Source organism: Dendrobates tinctorius, unplaced genomic scaffold (genome assembly GCF_039654945.1).
Source record: "Dendrobates tinctorius isolate UK_male_01 unplaced genomic scaffold, ASM3965494v1 ptg000347l, whole genome shotgun sequence".
NCBI lineage: Eukaryota > Metazoa > Chordata > Amphibia > Anura > Dendrobatidae > Dendrobates > Dendrobates tinctorius.
Window position 1 is genome coordinate 1,930,497 of NW_027362013.1, and position 13,671 is coordinate 1,944,167.

The 13,671-nt window shown below is 43.6% G+C and overlaps 1 pseudogene; it reads right to left on the reverse strand.

The window, feature by feature from the left end:
* Positions 1 to 13,671, reverse strand: part of LOC141075005 (cytosol aminopeptidase-like) — a 46,896-nt pseudogene that overhangs the window by 11,851 nt on the left and 21,374 nt on the right.

The window sequence follows — 13,671 nt, forward strand, 5'->3', positions numbered from 1 at the left end:
TGCGCAGCTTATCTCAAAATTGAACAGCAATGACCGTAATATTATACTTACGTTCACATCTGATGCTAATGAATTGGACTTTTTGGACGTTACCGTAAGGAGGGACCCCTATGGGATGGTGCAAACAGACATATTTAGAAAGATTACCGCGACAAATTCCTTGCTGCACGCCTCATCCGCACATCCAAGACATGTCATTAAGGCGGTACCCATCGGTCAATTTTTACGACTGCGCCGTATCTGTTCTACAGATGAGACATTCTTTCATCGGGCGGATGAGCTTCGTCAACGATTTCTAGAACGTGGATATAGCCGGAGATCCATCAAAATTGCTTTCAATCGAGCTAAGCATGCTACTAGGCAGGATTTATTATATAGATCAGGGATGTCCAATACATCTAGGGGTAACCAAACTGTTAGGTTTATTACTACTTTTAGCTCTAGATCAGAGGCTGTTCGTTCTGCCCTTGATAAAGCATGGCCTATCCTCCGCATTGACCCGGTCATTAACAGGATCACAACAGAGAGACCAGCCATGGCGTTCCGACGGTCTAGAAACTTAAGGGATCATCTGGTTATGAGCCACTACGCTGTGGGCTCTAAAACTACCTTTCTGGATGGTCACATTCCCGGGGTTGGTTGTTATCCGTGTGGCCACTGTCTCGCCTGCCCCAACATTATGCGGTGTACTGAATTTAACAATTCGAGTGGAGATCAGGTCTTCAGTATTAGACAACGCATTACCTGTACGACTAGGTATGTCGTATACTATGCTACGTGTCCCTGTGGCCTTATTTATGTAGGCCTTACTACGCGACAATTCAAGGTCCGAGTCAGGGAGCACGTGTTGGGGATTCAGGCGGCTCGTGGCCACACGGATGCTTCCACCCTGAGGACTATACCTAGACATTTCAAGGAGCACCATGGCTGTGATTCCACCTCACTTATGGTATGGGGCATTGAGGCCCTGAAAATTGATATTCGAGGTGGGGGTCTCTCTAAAAGATTGAGTCAATTAGAAGCTAAATGGATTTGGAAATTGAAAACAGTCCATCCATATGGCCTTAACGAATGTCTTTCATTCGTTCCATTTTTGTGAGTTTTCCATTTATCTTTCCCTCTTCTCCTCCACCTATTCCCCCGTTGTGGTACTGTTACACTTCTGGAGTGACATTTGTTGTGTCTTTTTTAACTTTGTTTTATTTTAGTCTTTTAGATTTGGCATCTTTTTGGTTGGGTTGTCTGGGTCCGAAATATCTTCTGGAGGCTTTGGATAAATATGATCGTCTCTTCTATGAATATATCAACATTCTCCTGTACAAGAAGATGAAGATGTGTTCTCTTTGTTGCCCATTTTTTTTCCATTTTTTATGGGTGGACTTCTATGTGGTGATCATTGATATATGGCTGTATACACCTCTATTTACAAGCATATGTAGTTATATATATGGGGGCAATGCATAATAATGCGGCTGATAGAGATTATTCTTTATATTTCATTGTAATAGCATTATTTTTGGGCTAACTTATTCCATTTAGATTATAATAGGACTATGTACATTTTTATGGCTATAATTTTTGACTAAACTAATGCATGGGGTATATATATTGTTGTCATAAACCTGTATAGGACTGGAATACGTTGGGTTACCCTATATCCTTATAACCCTTGTGTTTAATCATTTTTTATGCTTTGTAACAATCTATAAATTTTCATATAAATACATTGGTATTTTTTACGCTTACTATTAGGTGTGTTTCCATCTTTGATGGCCGTATATAAATTTTTTATGGTCATTTGCGCATGTGCGGTTACCTTATCCACCTATGCTATTGGATACTTATCCATGGTGCCTAATATAGTCGCTATGTGATGCACTAGATACTGGTAAAACATTTGGCGCTCTTTTTTGGTCAAATACTATGTTAGATATCATATTTTTCTGTTTGCCATCTATTATGCCCCCAGTCAAGATGGCCATCTATTATGCCCCCTTTTGGAAACTAGACCCCCAAGGAGCTTATCTAGATGTGTAGTGAGCACTTTGAACCCCCAAGTGCTTCACAGAAGTTTATAAACGCAGAGCCATGAAAATAAAAAATCATTTTTTTTCCTCAAAATGATTTTTTTAGCCCGATATTTTTTATTTTCACAAGGGTAACAGGATAAATTGGACCCCTAAAGTTGCTGTTCAGTTTGTCCTGAGTACGCTGGCACCCCATATGTGGGGGGGGGAACCACTGTTTGGGCGCATGGCAGGGCTCAGAAGGGAAGGAGCGCCATTTGACTTTTTGAATGGAAAATTAGCTCCAATCGTTAGCGGACACCATGTCGTGTTTGGAGAGGCCCTGTCTGCCTACACTTTGGAGCTCCCCCACAAATCACCCCATTTTGGAAACTAGACCCCCTAAGGAAGTTATCTAGATGCATAGTGAGCACTTTGAACCCCCCAGGTGCTTTACAGAAGTGTATAACGCAGAGCTGTGTAAATAAAAATATTTTTTTTTCCTCAAAAATTTTTTGATTTTTTGATTTGATTTTTTAGCCCGCTATTTTTTATTTTCACAATAGTAACAGGAGAAATTGGACACCAAAAGTTGTTGTCCGGTTTGTCCTGAGTACGCTGGTACCCAATATGTGGGGAGGGACCACTGTTTGGGCACATGTCGGGGCTTGGAAGGGAAGTAGTGACGTTTTGAAATACTGACTTGATGGAATAGTCTGCGGGCATCATGTTACGTTTGCAGAGCCTCTGATGTGCCTAAACAGTGGAAACCCCCCACAAGTGACCCCATTTTGGAAACTAGACCACCCAAGGAACTTATCTAGATGTGTGGTGAGCACTTTGAACCCCCAAATGCTTCACCGAAGTTTATAACTCAGAGCCGTGAAAATAAAAATCATTTTTTTAGCCCCCAATTTCTTATTTTCCCAAGGGTAACAGGAGAAATTAGACCCCCAAAGTTGTTGTGCAATTTTTCCTGAGTACGCTGATACCCATATGTGGGGGGTAAACAACTGTTTGGGCACACGTCGGGGCTCGGAATGGAGAGAGCGCTGTTTGACATTTTGAACGCAAAATTGGCTGGAATAAATCGTGGCGCCATGTCGCGTTCGGAGACCCCGTGATGTGCCTAAACAGTGGAAACCCCTCAATTCTAACTCCAACTCTAACCCCAACACACCCCTAACCCTAATCCCAACCATAACCCTAACCACAACCCTAACGCCAACACACCCCTAACCCTAATCCCAACTCTAACCCTAACTACAAGCCTAATCCTAATCCCAGCCCTAACCCTAATTCCAACCCTAACCCTAATTTTAACCCTAATTCCAACCCTAACCCTAGTCCTAACCATAACCCTAATTCCAACCCTAACCCTAATTCTAGCCCTAACCCTAATTCTAGCCCTAACTATAACCCTAATTACAACCCTAACCCTAGTTCGAACCCTAAATGGAAAAAAAAAATATTTTTTTTATTTTATTATTTGCGCCTGGCTATGGGGGTGATAAAAGGGGGGTGTATTTACTTTTTTTTCATTTTGATCACTGTGAGAGTGTATCACAGTGATCAAAATGAAAAATGAACGGGCAGCCGGCAAATTCATGGGCGCCGCCATCTTGGACAATGGCAGGCGCACTGCGCATGCGCCCGCCATTTTCCAAGATGGCGGGCCGCTGGGAGCCACGGCGGGACACCGGGAGCACCATCGGAGGTCCCAGGGGGGATCGGAAGGTGGGAGGGAGCGATAGGAAGGGGAGGGGGAGCAGATGATGACGGCGGCGGCAACCGGTTGTTTCATCGGTATTCTTGCACCTGTGTTGCCATCTTAACCCCTTCACGACCCATGACGCCTACGTAGGCGTCATGAAAAGTCGTGCCCAAACGACCTATGATGCCTACGTAGGCGTCATGCTATAAATAGCCCCCCTGCGGGTCGGGTGACCGGGGTCAGTCGGTGTGGGGGGGGTCGGGTGTCGGTGTCTAGCCATGTCCGATGCTATTGCAGCATCGGCCATGGCTGGATTGTAATATTTCACCAAATTTCATTGGTGAAATATTACAAATCGCTGATTGGCTGTTTCACTTTTAACAGCCAATCAGAGCGATCGTAGGCACGTGGGGGTTAAGCCACGCCCCCTGGGATTAACCGTAGAGTGTCCTCTGTGTGCGGGTCGGGTGACCTTTCAGTGACCCCGGTCACCCGACCCGCAGGGGGGCTATTTATAGCATGACGCATACGTAGGCGTCATAGGTCGTTTGGGCACGACTTTTCATGACGCCTACGTAGGCGTCATGGGTCGTGAACGGGTTAAGATGGCAACACAGGTGCAAGAATACCGATGAAACAACCGCTCGCAGCCTACCAATACATGGAGGGGGCGGTTGCCTGGTATGTTAATGCACAACAAAACACTTGTATGCGGCGCTGTTCACACTATGGCCATGCACAGCATCCAGGCCAGCCTAGTAGAGACACCCTTCTATGAGCTCAGGCGGGCTGGCCAAGCGCTATCAAAATGCATGCCATGTGAACAGACACCGCAGTTTACAAGACCAAATGGGCCCAAGTGCACCCTGAATAAAAAGTGCAAAAAACACATTAAAAAATGTGGAGCATTGGCTGACATTTTGGCCAAAATACGCGAGCCCGTAACCTGCGTCAAAAATCTCCACGTTTACGGGTACCCAACACTAAATCCTAAGCTGATATTTTGGCCATCTTAATTATATGGGTCCACTGCATCCTGACTGCATTTGTCTGGATGCCTGGACGGGTAAACCTTTTTGCTCTTTTGCTGTTTTCTATTATTGGTGGATTTTCAAGTCTGTGCCGTATCACATTTATAGATGCACACAGCTCGCTACATTTGCACATTTATAGTTGCACACAGCTCTGCTACATTTCCACATTTATAGTTGCACACAGCTCTGCTACATTTGCTCATTTATTGATGCACACAGCTCACTACATTTGCACATTTATAGTTGCACACAGTTCTGCTACATTTCCACATTTATAGTTGCACACAGCTCTGCTACATTTGCACATTTATAGTTGCACACAGCTCTGCTACATTTGCACATTTATAGTTGCACACAGCTCTGCTACATTTGCACATTTATAGATGCACACAGCTCACTACATTTGCACATTTATAGTTGCACACAGCTCTGCTACATTTCCACATTTATAGTTGCACACAGCTCTGCTACATGGGCACATTTATAGATGCACACAGCTCTGCTACATTTGCACATTTATAGATGCACACAGCTCTGCTACATTTCCACATTTATAGATGCACACAGCTCTGCTACATTTCCACATTTATAGATGCACACAGCTCTGCTACATTTGCACATTTATAGATGCACACAGCTCTGCTACATTTCCACATTTATAGATGCACACAGCTCTGTGTACATTTCCACATTTATAGATGCACACAGCTCTGCTACATTTGCACATTTATAGATGCACACTGCTCGCTACATTTGCACATTTATAGATGCACACAGCTCTGCTACATTTCCACATTTATAGATGCACACAGCTCTGCTACATTTGCACATTTATAGATGCACACTGCTCGCTACATTTGCACATTTATAGATGCACACAGCTCTGCTACATTTGCACATTTATAGATGCACACTGCTCGCTACATTTGCACATTTATAGACACACAGTGATTGGAAAGGATGCGGTGTCTAGTAATGGGCAGTCTGACTATTTCGGGTGACCTGGATAATTTGGCTTCGCTCAAAGAGAGCAGGGCTCCTTTGGATCCCAATTAAATGTGAGATCACTCTAGAGGACACATACACACATTTAAAATGGACTTTATACTGCCGAAACCCCGCAAACGTGTAGCCAACCAATACAACTGCTGGCAGGGTTTCAGCCACCAAACACTGGAATTTTACCCCCAGTGAGAGCCATTCAGAGACTTCAGGTGGCCCTCACTGGGATGCTGGCTCTCTTCGTTCACAGAGCCAGTTCTTTGTACGGGGTCGCTCGTGAACCACTAGAGTTTGCGTTCTCCTCCATCACAGGAAGCTTCCTCCGGAATTTAAGACACACACTTTTTAGTAGTAAGTTTTTCTTACTAAAAAGTGCATCTGATAATTTTTGGGGATAACCACACTTACTTACCAATGAGATTAATGGGTAATTTGAGAGTCGCAGCAGTCAAGATGGCAGAACAGACCGTCGCTGCACCACCCATATCCGCTCTCATTGCATCCATTCCAGATGATGGCTTCAAGGAAATCCCACCACTTAGAAAAAGAGACATTTTGGGGTCAGTGGTACTTTCAACAAGGCACAAAATGCTCTGTAGTTTTAGTCTGCACATATTCATCAGGAGGATGTGCGCCCAGCTGATAGTTGCTGCCCGGGGCAGGGACTGTGCTAGTAGTAATACATTGCTTCCATCATCTAGGTACACACAAGTAAAAAAACCTCCATACTGTCCAATAGTAGTCAGCAAGTGTTTTCAAAGGTTGTGCAACCCAATGTCATACCGTACGTGATGTGTCTCTGACCTGTCAAAAGTAACTCCTTTCCCCACAAACACAAGAGGAGGCTCGTTAGGATCACGGCTGCCAGTATAATGGATTTCCAGGAACACCGGCGGCTCATCAGATCCTTTGGCCACACTTAAAAACGCTCCCATTTGTTGCTCTTCTATCCAGGACTTTGATCTAGGAAACCAAAGTGGAAGCATATCACTGCATGGCATACAGTCGCTGTAACTATACTCTACTGGTTAAAAAAAATGCAACATTGTATGTATTCAAATAACCAAAATTCAGTCCTAGTTACAAGAGTTCTAAATTGCACAAAAAAAGCCCAAAAAAGAAAAAACTCAAAACATGAAATACATACAAGAAAGGTATACTGCAGAGAATGATGGGGTGGTTGTATTAATACATTTAGAATATCCCCTGGAAGAAGCATTTCTTGCGAAACACTTCATCTCACATCTCATCCTTTCTGCAATATTTACAGCAGATATGTCCGCAGTCTTACCTAGTGAGCACCTTAACCCCGTCCCCCAATGCTCCAGTCTTTTGTTGAATTATCTCAGCAAACTTTGACGGAGTCACATAATTCGCTGGAGATTCCATCAAGTAACGAGCCAAGTTCTGCCCCTTCGCGTAGGAAACTCCTTTTTGCCAGGCATCTAGTTCTTCACTAAATAGAACAAATCATTCTGGGTAAACACACTGCAGGCTAGATACAAAGATGATTTTTTTTCCAACTTTATGGAAGCCGTCCACAGATTTTCTAATATGCAGCAAATACGCAAAAAAAGGGAAGGAAAAAAAAAAAGATACAATAACAAAAGATGTACCTGTGTAAGAGTAAGATTGCAACCGCATTCTCCACATCACCACTAATACTATACAACTGAAGTACTAATCTGCCACCAATATTTCCTTATTTTTACATTAGGACGATTTCCAATGTATACTTATTATATTGTTATCCCAATATTTGTGCCATATGTACAATAATGTGACAATTTTGCTGAATGTTATCACATTTGCGCACACACAAAAAACAAAAAACAAAAATACGGGAAAATAACCAAGGAGTATATACTTTTAGGCTATGTGCCCACGCTAGCGTTTTTAAACGCTCAGGAAAAGGATCCCCTTTCCCAGAAAACGCGCGTCTTTTTCCGCGATTTGACGCGTTTTTGACGTGTTTTTTTGACACGCGATTTCTGGGATCATTGGGGATGGCTAAAAACGCTGAGCAATGCGGGAATTAATGAGCATGCTGCGTTTTTAGCTGCTAAGCGATTCCTGAGCGGTTAAAAACGCATGCATTGGCACAAAAAGCCAAAAATGCATGCAAATGAATTAGAAGCATCTTGTAAGCATTTCTGCAGCGTCTGAGCCGGCACAAACGCTGCGGAAACGCATACAAAAATGCAACGTGGGCACCCAGCCTTAAAATGTTTATTATTTATTATTATTACTATTATTATTATTATTATTATTATTATTATTATTATTATACATGTTAAAATTGACACAACAAAAGAAGAACAAAGGAACTACTGGACAGTCAATAGTGGGGACGCTATAAAGTACCGGTGACATGAGGTAGTACGCTTATCATACAGTTAGGTCCATATATATTTGGACAGAGACAACATTTTTCTAGTTTTGGTTCTAGACATTACCACAATGAATTTTAAACAAAACAATTCAGATGCAGTTGAAGTTCAGACTTTCAGCTTTCATTTGAGGGTATCCACATTAAAATTGGATGAAGGGTTTAGGAGTTTCAGCTCCTTAACATGTGCCACCCTGTTTTCAAAGGGACCAAAAGAAATTGGACAATTGACTCCAAGGCTATTTCTTGGACAGGTGTGGGTAATCCCTTCATTATGTCATTCTCAATTAAGCAGATAAAAGGCCTGGAGTTGATTTGAGGTGTGGTGCTTGCATTTGGAAGGTTTTGCTGTGAAGGAAACAGCGGTCAAAGGAGCTCTCCATGCAGGTGAAACAAGCCATCCTTAAGCTGCAAAAACAGAAAAAACCCATCCGAGAAATTGCTACAACATTAGGAGTGGCAAAATCTACAGTTTGGTACATCCTGAGAAAGAAAGAAAGCACTGGTGAACTCATCAATGCAAAAAGACCTGGGCGCCATGGAAGACAACAGTGGTGGATGATCGCAGAATAATCTCCATGGTGAAGAGAAACCCCTTCACAACAGCCAACCAAGTGACCAACACTCTCCAGGAGGTAGGCGTATCAATATCCAAATCTACCATAAAGAGAAGACTGCATGAAAGTAAATACAGAGGGTTCACTGCACGGTGCAAGCCACTCATAAGCATCAAGAATAAAAAGGCTAGACTGGACTTTGCTAAAAAAACATCTAAAAAAGCCAGCACAGTTCTGGAAGAACATTCTTTGGACAGATGAAAACAAGATCAACCTCTACCAGAATGATGGAAAGAGAAAAGTATGGCGAAGGCGTGGTACAGCTCATGATCCAAAGCATGCCACATCATCTGTAAAACACGGCGGAGGCAGTGTGATGGCTTGGGCATGCATGGCTGCCAGTGGCACTGGGTCACTAGTGTTTATTGATGATGTGACACAGGACAGAAGCAGCCGAATGAATTCTGAGGTATTCAGAGCCATACTGTGTGCTCAGATCCAGCCAAATGCAGCCAAACTGATTGGTCGTCGTTTCATACTACAGATGGACAATGACCCAAAACATAAAGCCAAAGCAACCCAGGAGTTTATTAAAGCAAAGAAGTGAAATATTCTTGAATGGCCAAGTCAGTCACCTGATCTCAACCCAATTGAGCATGCATTTCACTTGTTAAAGACTAAACTTCAGACAGAAAGGCCCACAAACAAACAGCAACTGAAAACCACCGCAGTGAAGGCCTGGCAGAGCATCAAAGAGGAGGAAACACAGCGTCTGGTGATGTCCATGAGTTCAAGACTTCAGGCAGTCATTGCCATCAAAGGGTTTTCAACCAAGTACTAGAAATGAACATTTTATTTACAATTATTTATTCTGTCCAATTACTTTTGGTCCCTTTAAAAACAGGGTGGCACATGTTAAGGAGCTGAAACTCCTAAACCCTTCATCCAATTTTAATGTGGATACCCTCAAATGAAAGCTGAAAGTCTGAACTTCAACTGCATCTGAATTGTTTTGTTTGAAATTCATTGTGGTAATGTCTAGAACCAAAATTAGAAAAATATTGTCTCTGTCCAAATATATATGGACCTAACTGTATCTTATAAAGCAGCATAGACAACGGTACAAGGGGCAAAACATCCAACAGTTCAAGCCAAATAGCTTACAGCATGGAAGCATTACTTACATAAAAGGTCCTACTTGTTAAAGCGTTCCCACCGCCCCAACGTACGTTTCATCCAGTACTTCATCAGGAGGCGTGTGAAGTACTAGATATCTTATTTATAAGATATGATAAGCATACTACCTCATAAAATCCCTGGTCTCTGCTGCAGATGTAATAGCGCTGTGAACCCTGAGCTGTGTATAATCCCACCCACATCCCTGACTGGCAACTTACTGTGTATAGGCAAAAAGCTGCCAATCAGTGGTGGAGATTACACAGATTAGCTGGACTGCCTGGCACGCTACATCCAGTCCCCCAATGATCATCTCTTTGCTGATAAAACAATGATTGTATTGAAACTACAGCAAGCAGCTGATCAAGTGACACATCGCCGGAATCAGTCCCTATAGTATGCTGCTCTCAGATTACATACCAAAACCTGCTGATGGATTCCCTTTTAATACTGTGATAAATATATATAGATTTTCGACAATGCAGCTAATTCTGGAACACGTTTACTGCAAACGTCTTGGGAAACATTATGCAAAATGCTATAAAAGTGTCATTCCATGTGGGGTACAGTTAATCCGGTGCTTTTCCTATAGCGGCACAGACGTTGCAGCACAATTATGATGTTCCTGCACTTGACTCGCAGTGTTGAGCGCCCAGAGAACATACAGTGCCTTGCGAAAGTATTCGGCCCCCTGGAACTTTTCAGCCTTTTCCCACATATCATACTTCAAACATAAAGATACCAAATGTAAATTTTTGGTGAAGAAACAACAACAAGTGGGACACAATTGTGAAGTTGAATGAAATGTATTGGTTATTTTAAATTTTTGTGGAAATTCAAAAACTGAAAAGTGGGGCGTGCAATATTATTCGGCCCCTTTAATGTAACACTTTGTTGCGCCACCTTTTGCTGCGATTACAGCTGCAACTCGCTTGGGGTATGTCTCTATCAGTTTTGTACATCGAAAGACTGAAATTCTTGCCCATTCTTCCTTGGCAAACAGCTCGAGCTCAGTGAGGTTTGATGGAGATCGTTTGTGAACAGCAGTTTTCAGCTCTTTCCACAGATTCTCGATTGGATTCAGGTCTGGACTGTGACTTGGCCATTCTAACACCTGGATACGATTATTTGTGAACCATTCCATTGTAGATTTTGCTTTATGTTTGGGATCATTGTCTTGTTGGAAGACAAATCTCCCATCCCAGTCTAAGGTCTTTTGCAGACTCAAACAGGTTTTCTTCAAGAATGGTCCTATGTTTGGCTCCATCCATCTTCCCATCAATTTTAACCTTCCTCCCTGTCCCTGCTGAAGAAAAGCAGGCCCAAACCATGATGCTGCCACCACTATGTTTGGCAGTGGGGATGGTGTGTTCAGGGTGATGAGCTGTGTTGCCTTTACGCCAAACATATCGTTTGCCATTGTTGCAAAAAAGTTCGATTTTGGTTTCATCTGACCAGAGCACCTTCTTCCACATGTTTGGTGTGTCTCCCAGGTGGCTTGTTGCAAACTTTAAATGACACTCTTTATGGATATCTTTGATAAATGGCTTTCTTGCTACTCGTCCATAAAGGCCAGATTTATGCAGTGTACGACTGTTGTCCTATGGACAGACTGTCCTACCTCAGCTGTAGATCTCTGCAGTTCATCCAGAGTGATCATGGGCCTCTTGGCTGCATCTCTGATCCGTCTTCTCCTTGTATGAGATGAAAGTCTAGAGAGACAGTCGGGTCTTGGTAGATTTGCAGTGGTATGATACTCCTTCCATTTCAATATGATCGCTTGCACAGGGCTCCTTGGGATGTTTAAAGTTTTTAAAATCATTTTGTATCCAAATCCGGCTTTAAACTTCTCCACAACAGTATCACGGACCTGCCTGTTGTGTTCCTTGGTCTTCATGATGCTCTCTGTGCTTCAAACAGAACCCTGAGACTATCACAGAGCAGGTGCATTTATACGGAGACTTGATTACACACAGGTGGATTATATTTATCATCATTAGTCATTTAGGACAACATTGGATCACTCAGAGATCCACAATGAACTTCTGGAGTTAGTTTGCTGCACTGAAAGTAAAGGGGCTGAATAATATTGCACGCCCCACTTTTCAGTTTTTGAATTTCCACAAATTCAAAATAACCAATAAATTTCATTCAACTTCACAATTGTGTTCCACTTGTTGTTGATTCTTCATCAAAAATTTACATTTGATATCTTTATGTTTGAAGCATGATATGTGGGAAAAGGTTGAAAAGTTCCAGGGGGCCGAATACTTTTGCAAGGCACTGTAGATGTGAAGAGCTTACTGAGCCTTTGCAGGAAAGGTTTCTGTGGCTCAGTGTGTAACACTTGCTTTGCAGCACTGGGGTCCTGGGTTGAATCCCGCCAATAACATCTGTAAGGAGCTTGCATGTTCTCCCAGTGTTTTTGTGGGTTTCCTCCCACACTCCAAAGACAGACTGATATGGAATCTAGATTGTGATCCCCATTGGGGACAGGGATGATGTCTGTAAAGTGCTGCGGAATTAATGGCGCTATATAGTGGAATAAAATAAACTCTACCTTCCATACGGCATTGTTGAGACTTTTTTCTTCTTTTTGGCCTTAAGCTCATCATATTCATATAACCCCAGAACGGCCCCTTCTGCCGCGGCCTGAGCGTCTCTGCAGGGGTCAACGTCAACATGTGCAATCTCCAAATCCTGCATGTGCCTACAGCCCGCTGGGTGGGAAAGCAACAAATAGTCAGAAGTCAGGGCAGGTAAAGCCCCCACACGCAATAGATGTCCGGCTGACTGCTAAGGCACCAGACCCCTCACTACATGGCCGAGTGTTCCTGTGTTCTCTATGGGGGGGCCGCTGTCGGACTCCTCCAGCGTCAGCTCATCTCCATGGAGAACAAAAGGGTTGATGCTTTTAAACAGGTGTCTGACCTGTCATAGACCCCCGTACACGGACTCACTGCTGACCTCTCACACATTGGCAGGGTCAGTCCACTTTAGGCTGGTTTTACATTAGCATTTTTTGCGCAGCACAACGTGCGTGTCCATGGGCATGCCTACCTATGTTTAACATGGCGCGCGCATGGTCTTGCGTTTGCACGCGTTCATACGCATTTTCGTGCACACGCGTTTTTTCGCCGTGTGCGCCTAGGCGCGCCCGACGCAACCTGTTGCATTTTTTGGTCTGCTGAAAGGCGTAAAAACACGCATGCGCACAGAATGTGACAAAATAACGCATTACAGTCTATGGGAATGCAGGTGTGTGCATGGACATGCGTTCGTCTGTGTTTTCGTGCGCATGCGTTTTTGGGGTAAATATGTGTAGAAACTGGTTTTAACCCCTAGAGAACGAATGCGCAAAAAAAACGCAAACGCATGCAAAAACACATCATGCGTTTTTTGTATGCGTTTGTATTGGGCACGATGCGCTGCACAAAAAAACACTAAGGCCTCTTTCACACATCAGGTTTTCGCTGTCAGGCGCGATCCGGCGCTTTTGACAAAAACCGGATTCGGCGAAATGCAATGCCGGATCCGGTTTCCCCCCATTGACTTGCATTTGCGCCGGATCGCGCCGGATGGCCATGCGTTTCATCCGGTTTTCGCCGGATTTGGCAATGTGTCTCAATCCGGCGTCTGGAAAAACGGCTACTGTAACGTTTTTTGTCTCCGGCGAAAAAGCCGGACACGCCGGATCCGGCGCGTCCGGCTTTTTCACACAATGAAAGCCTATGAGCGCCGCAATGCGCCGGATTCGGCGACAGCCGGATCCGGTGGCCGGATCCGTTTTTTT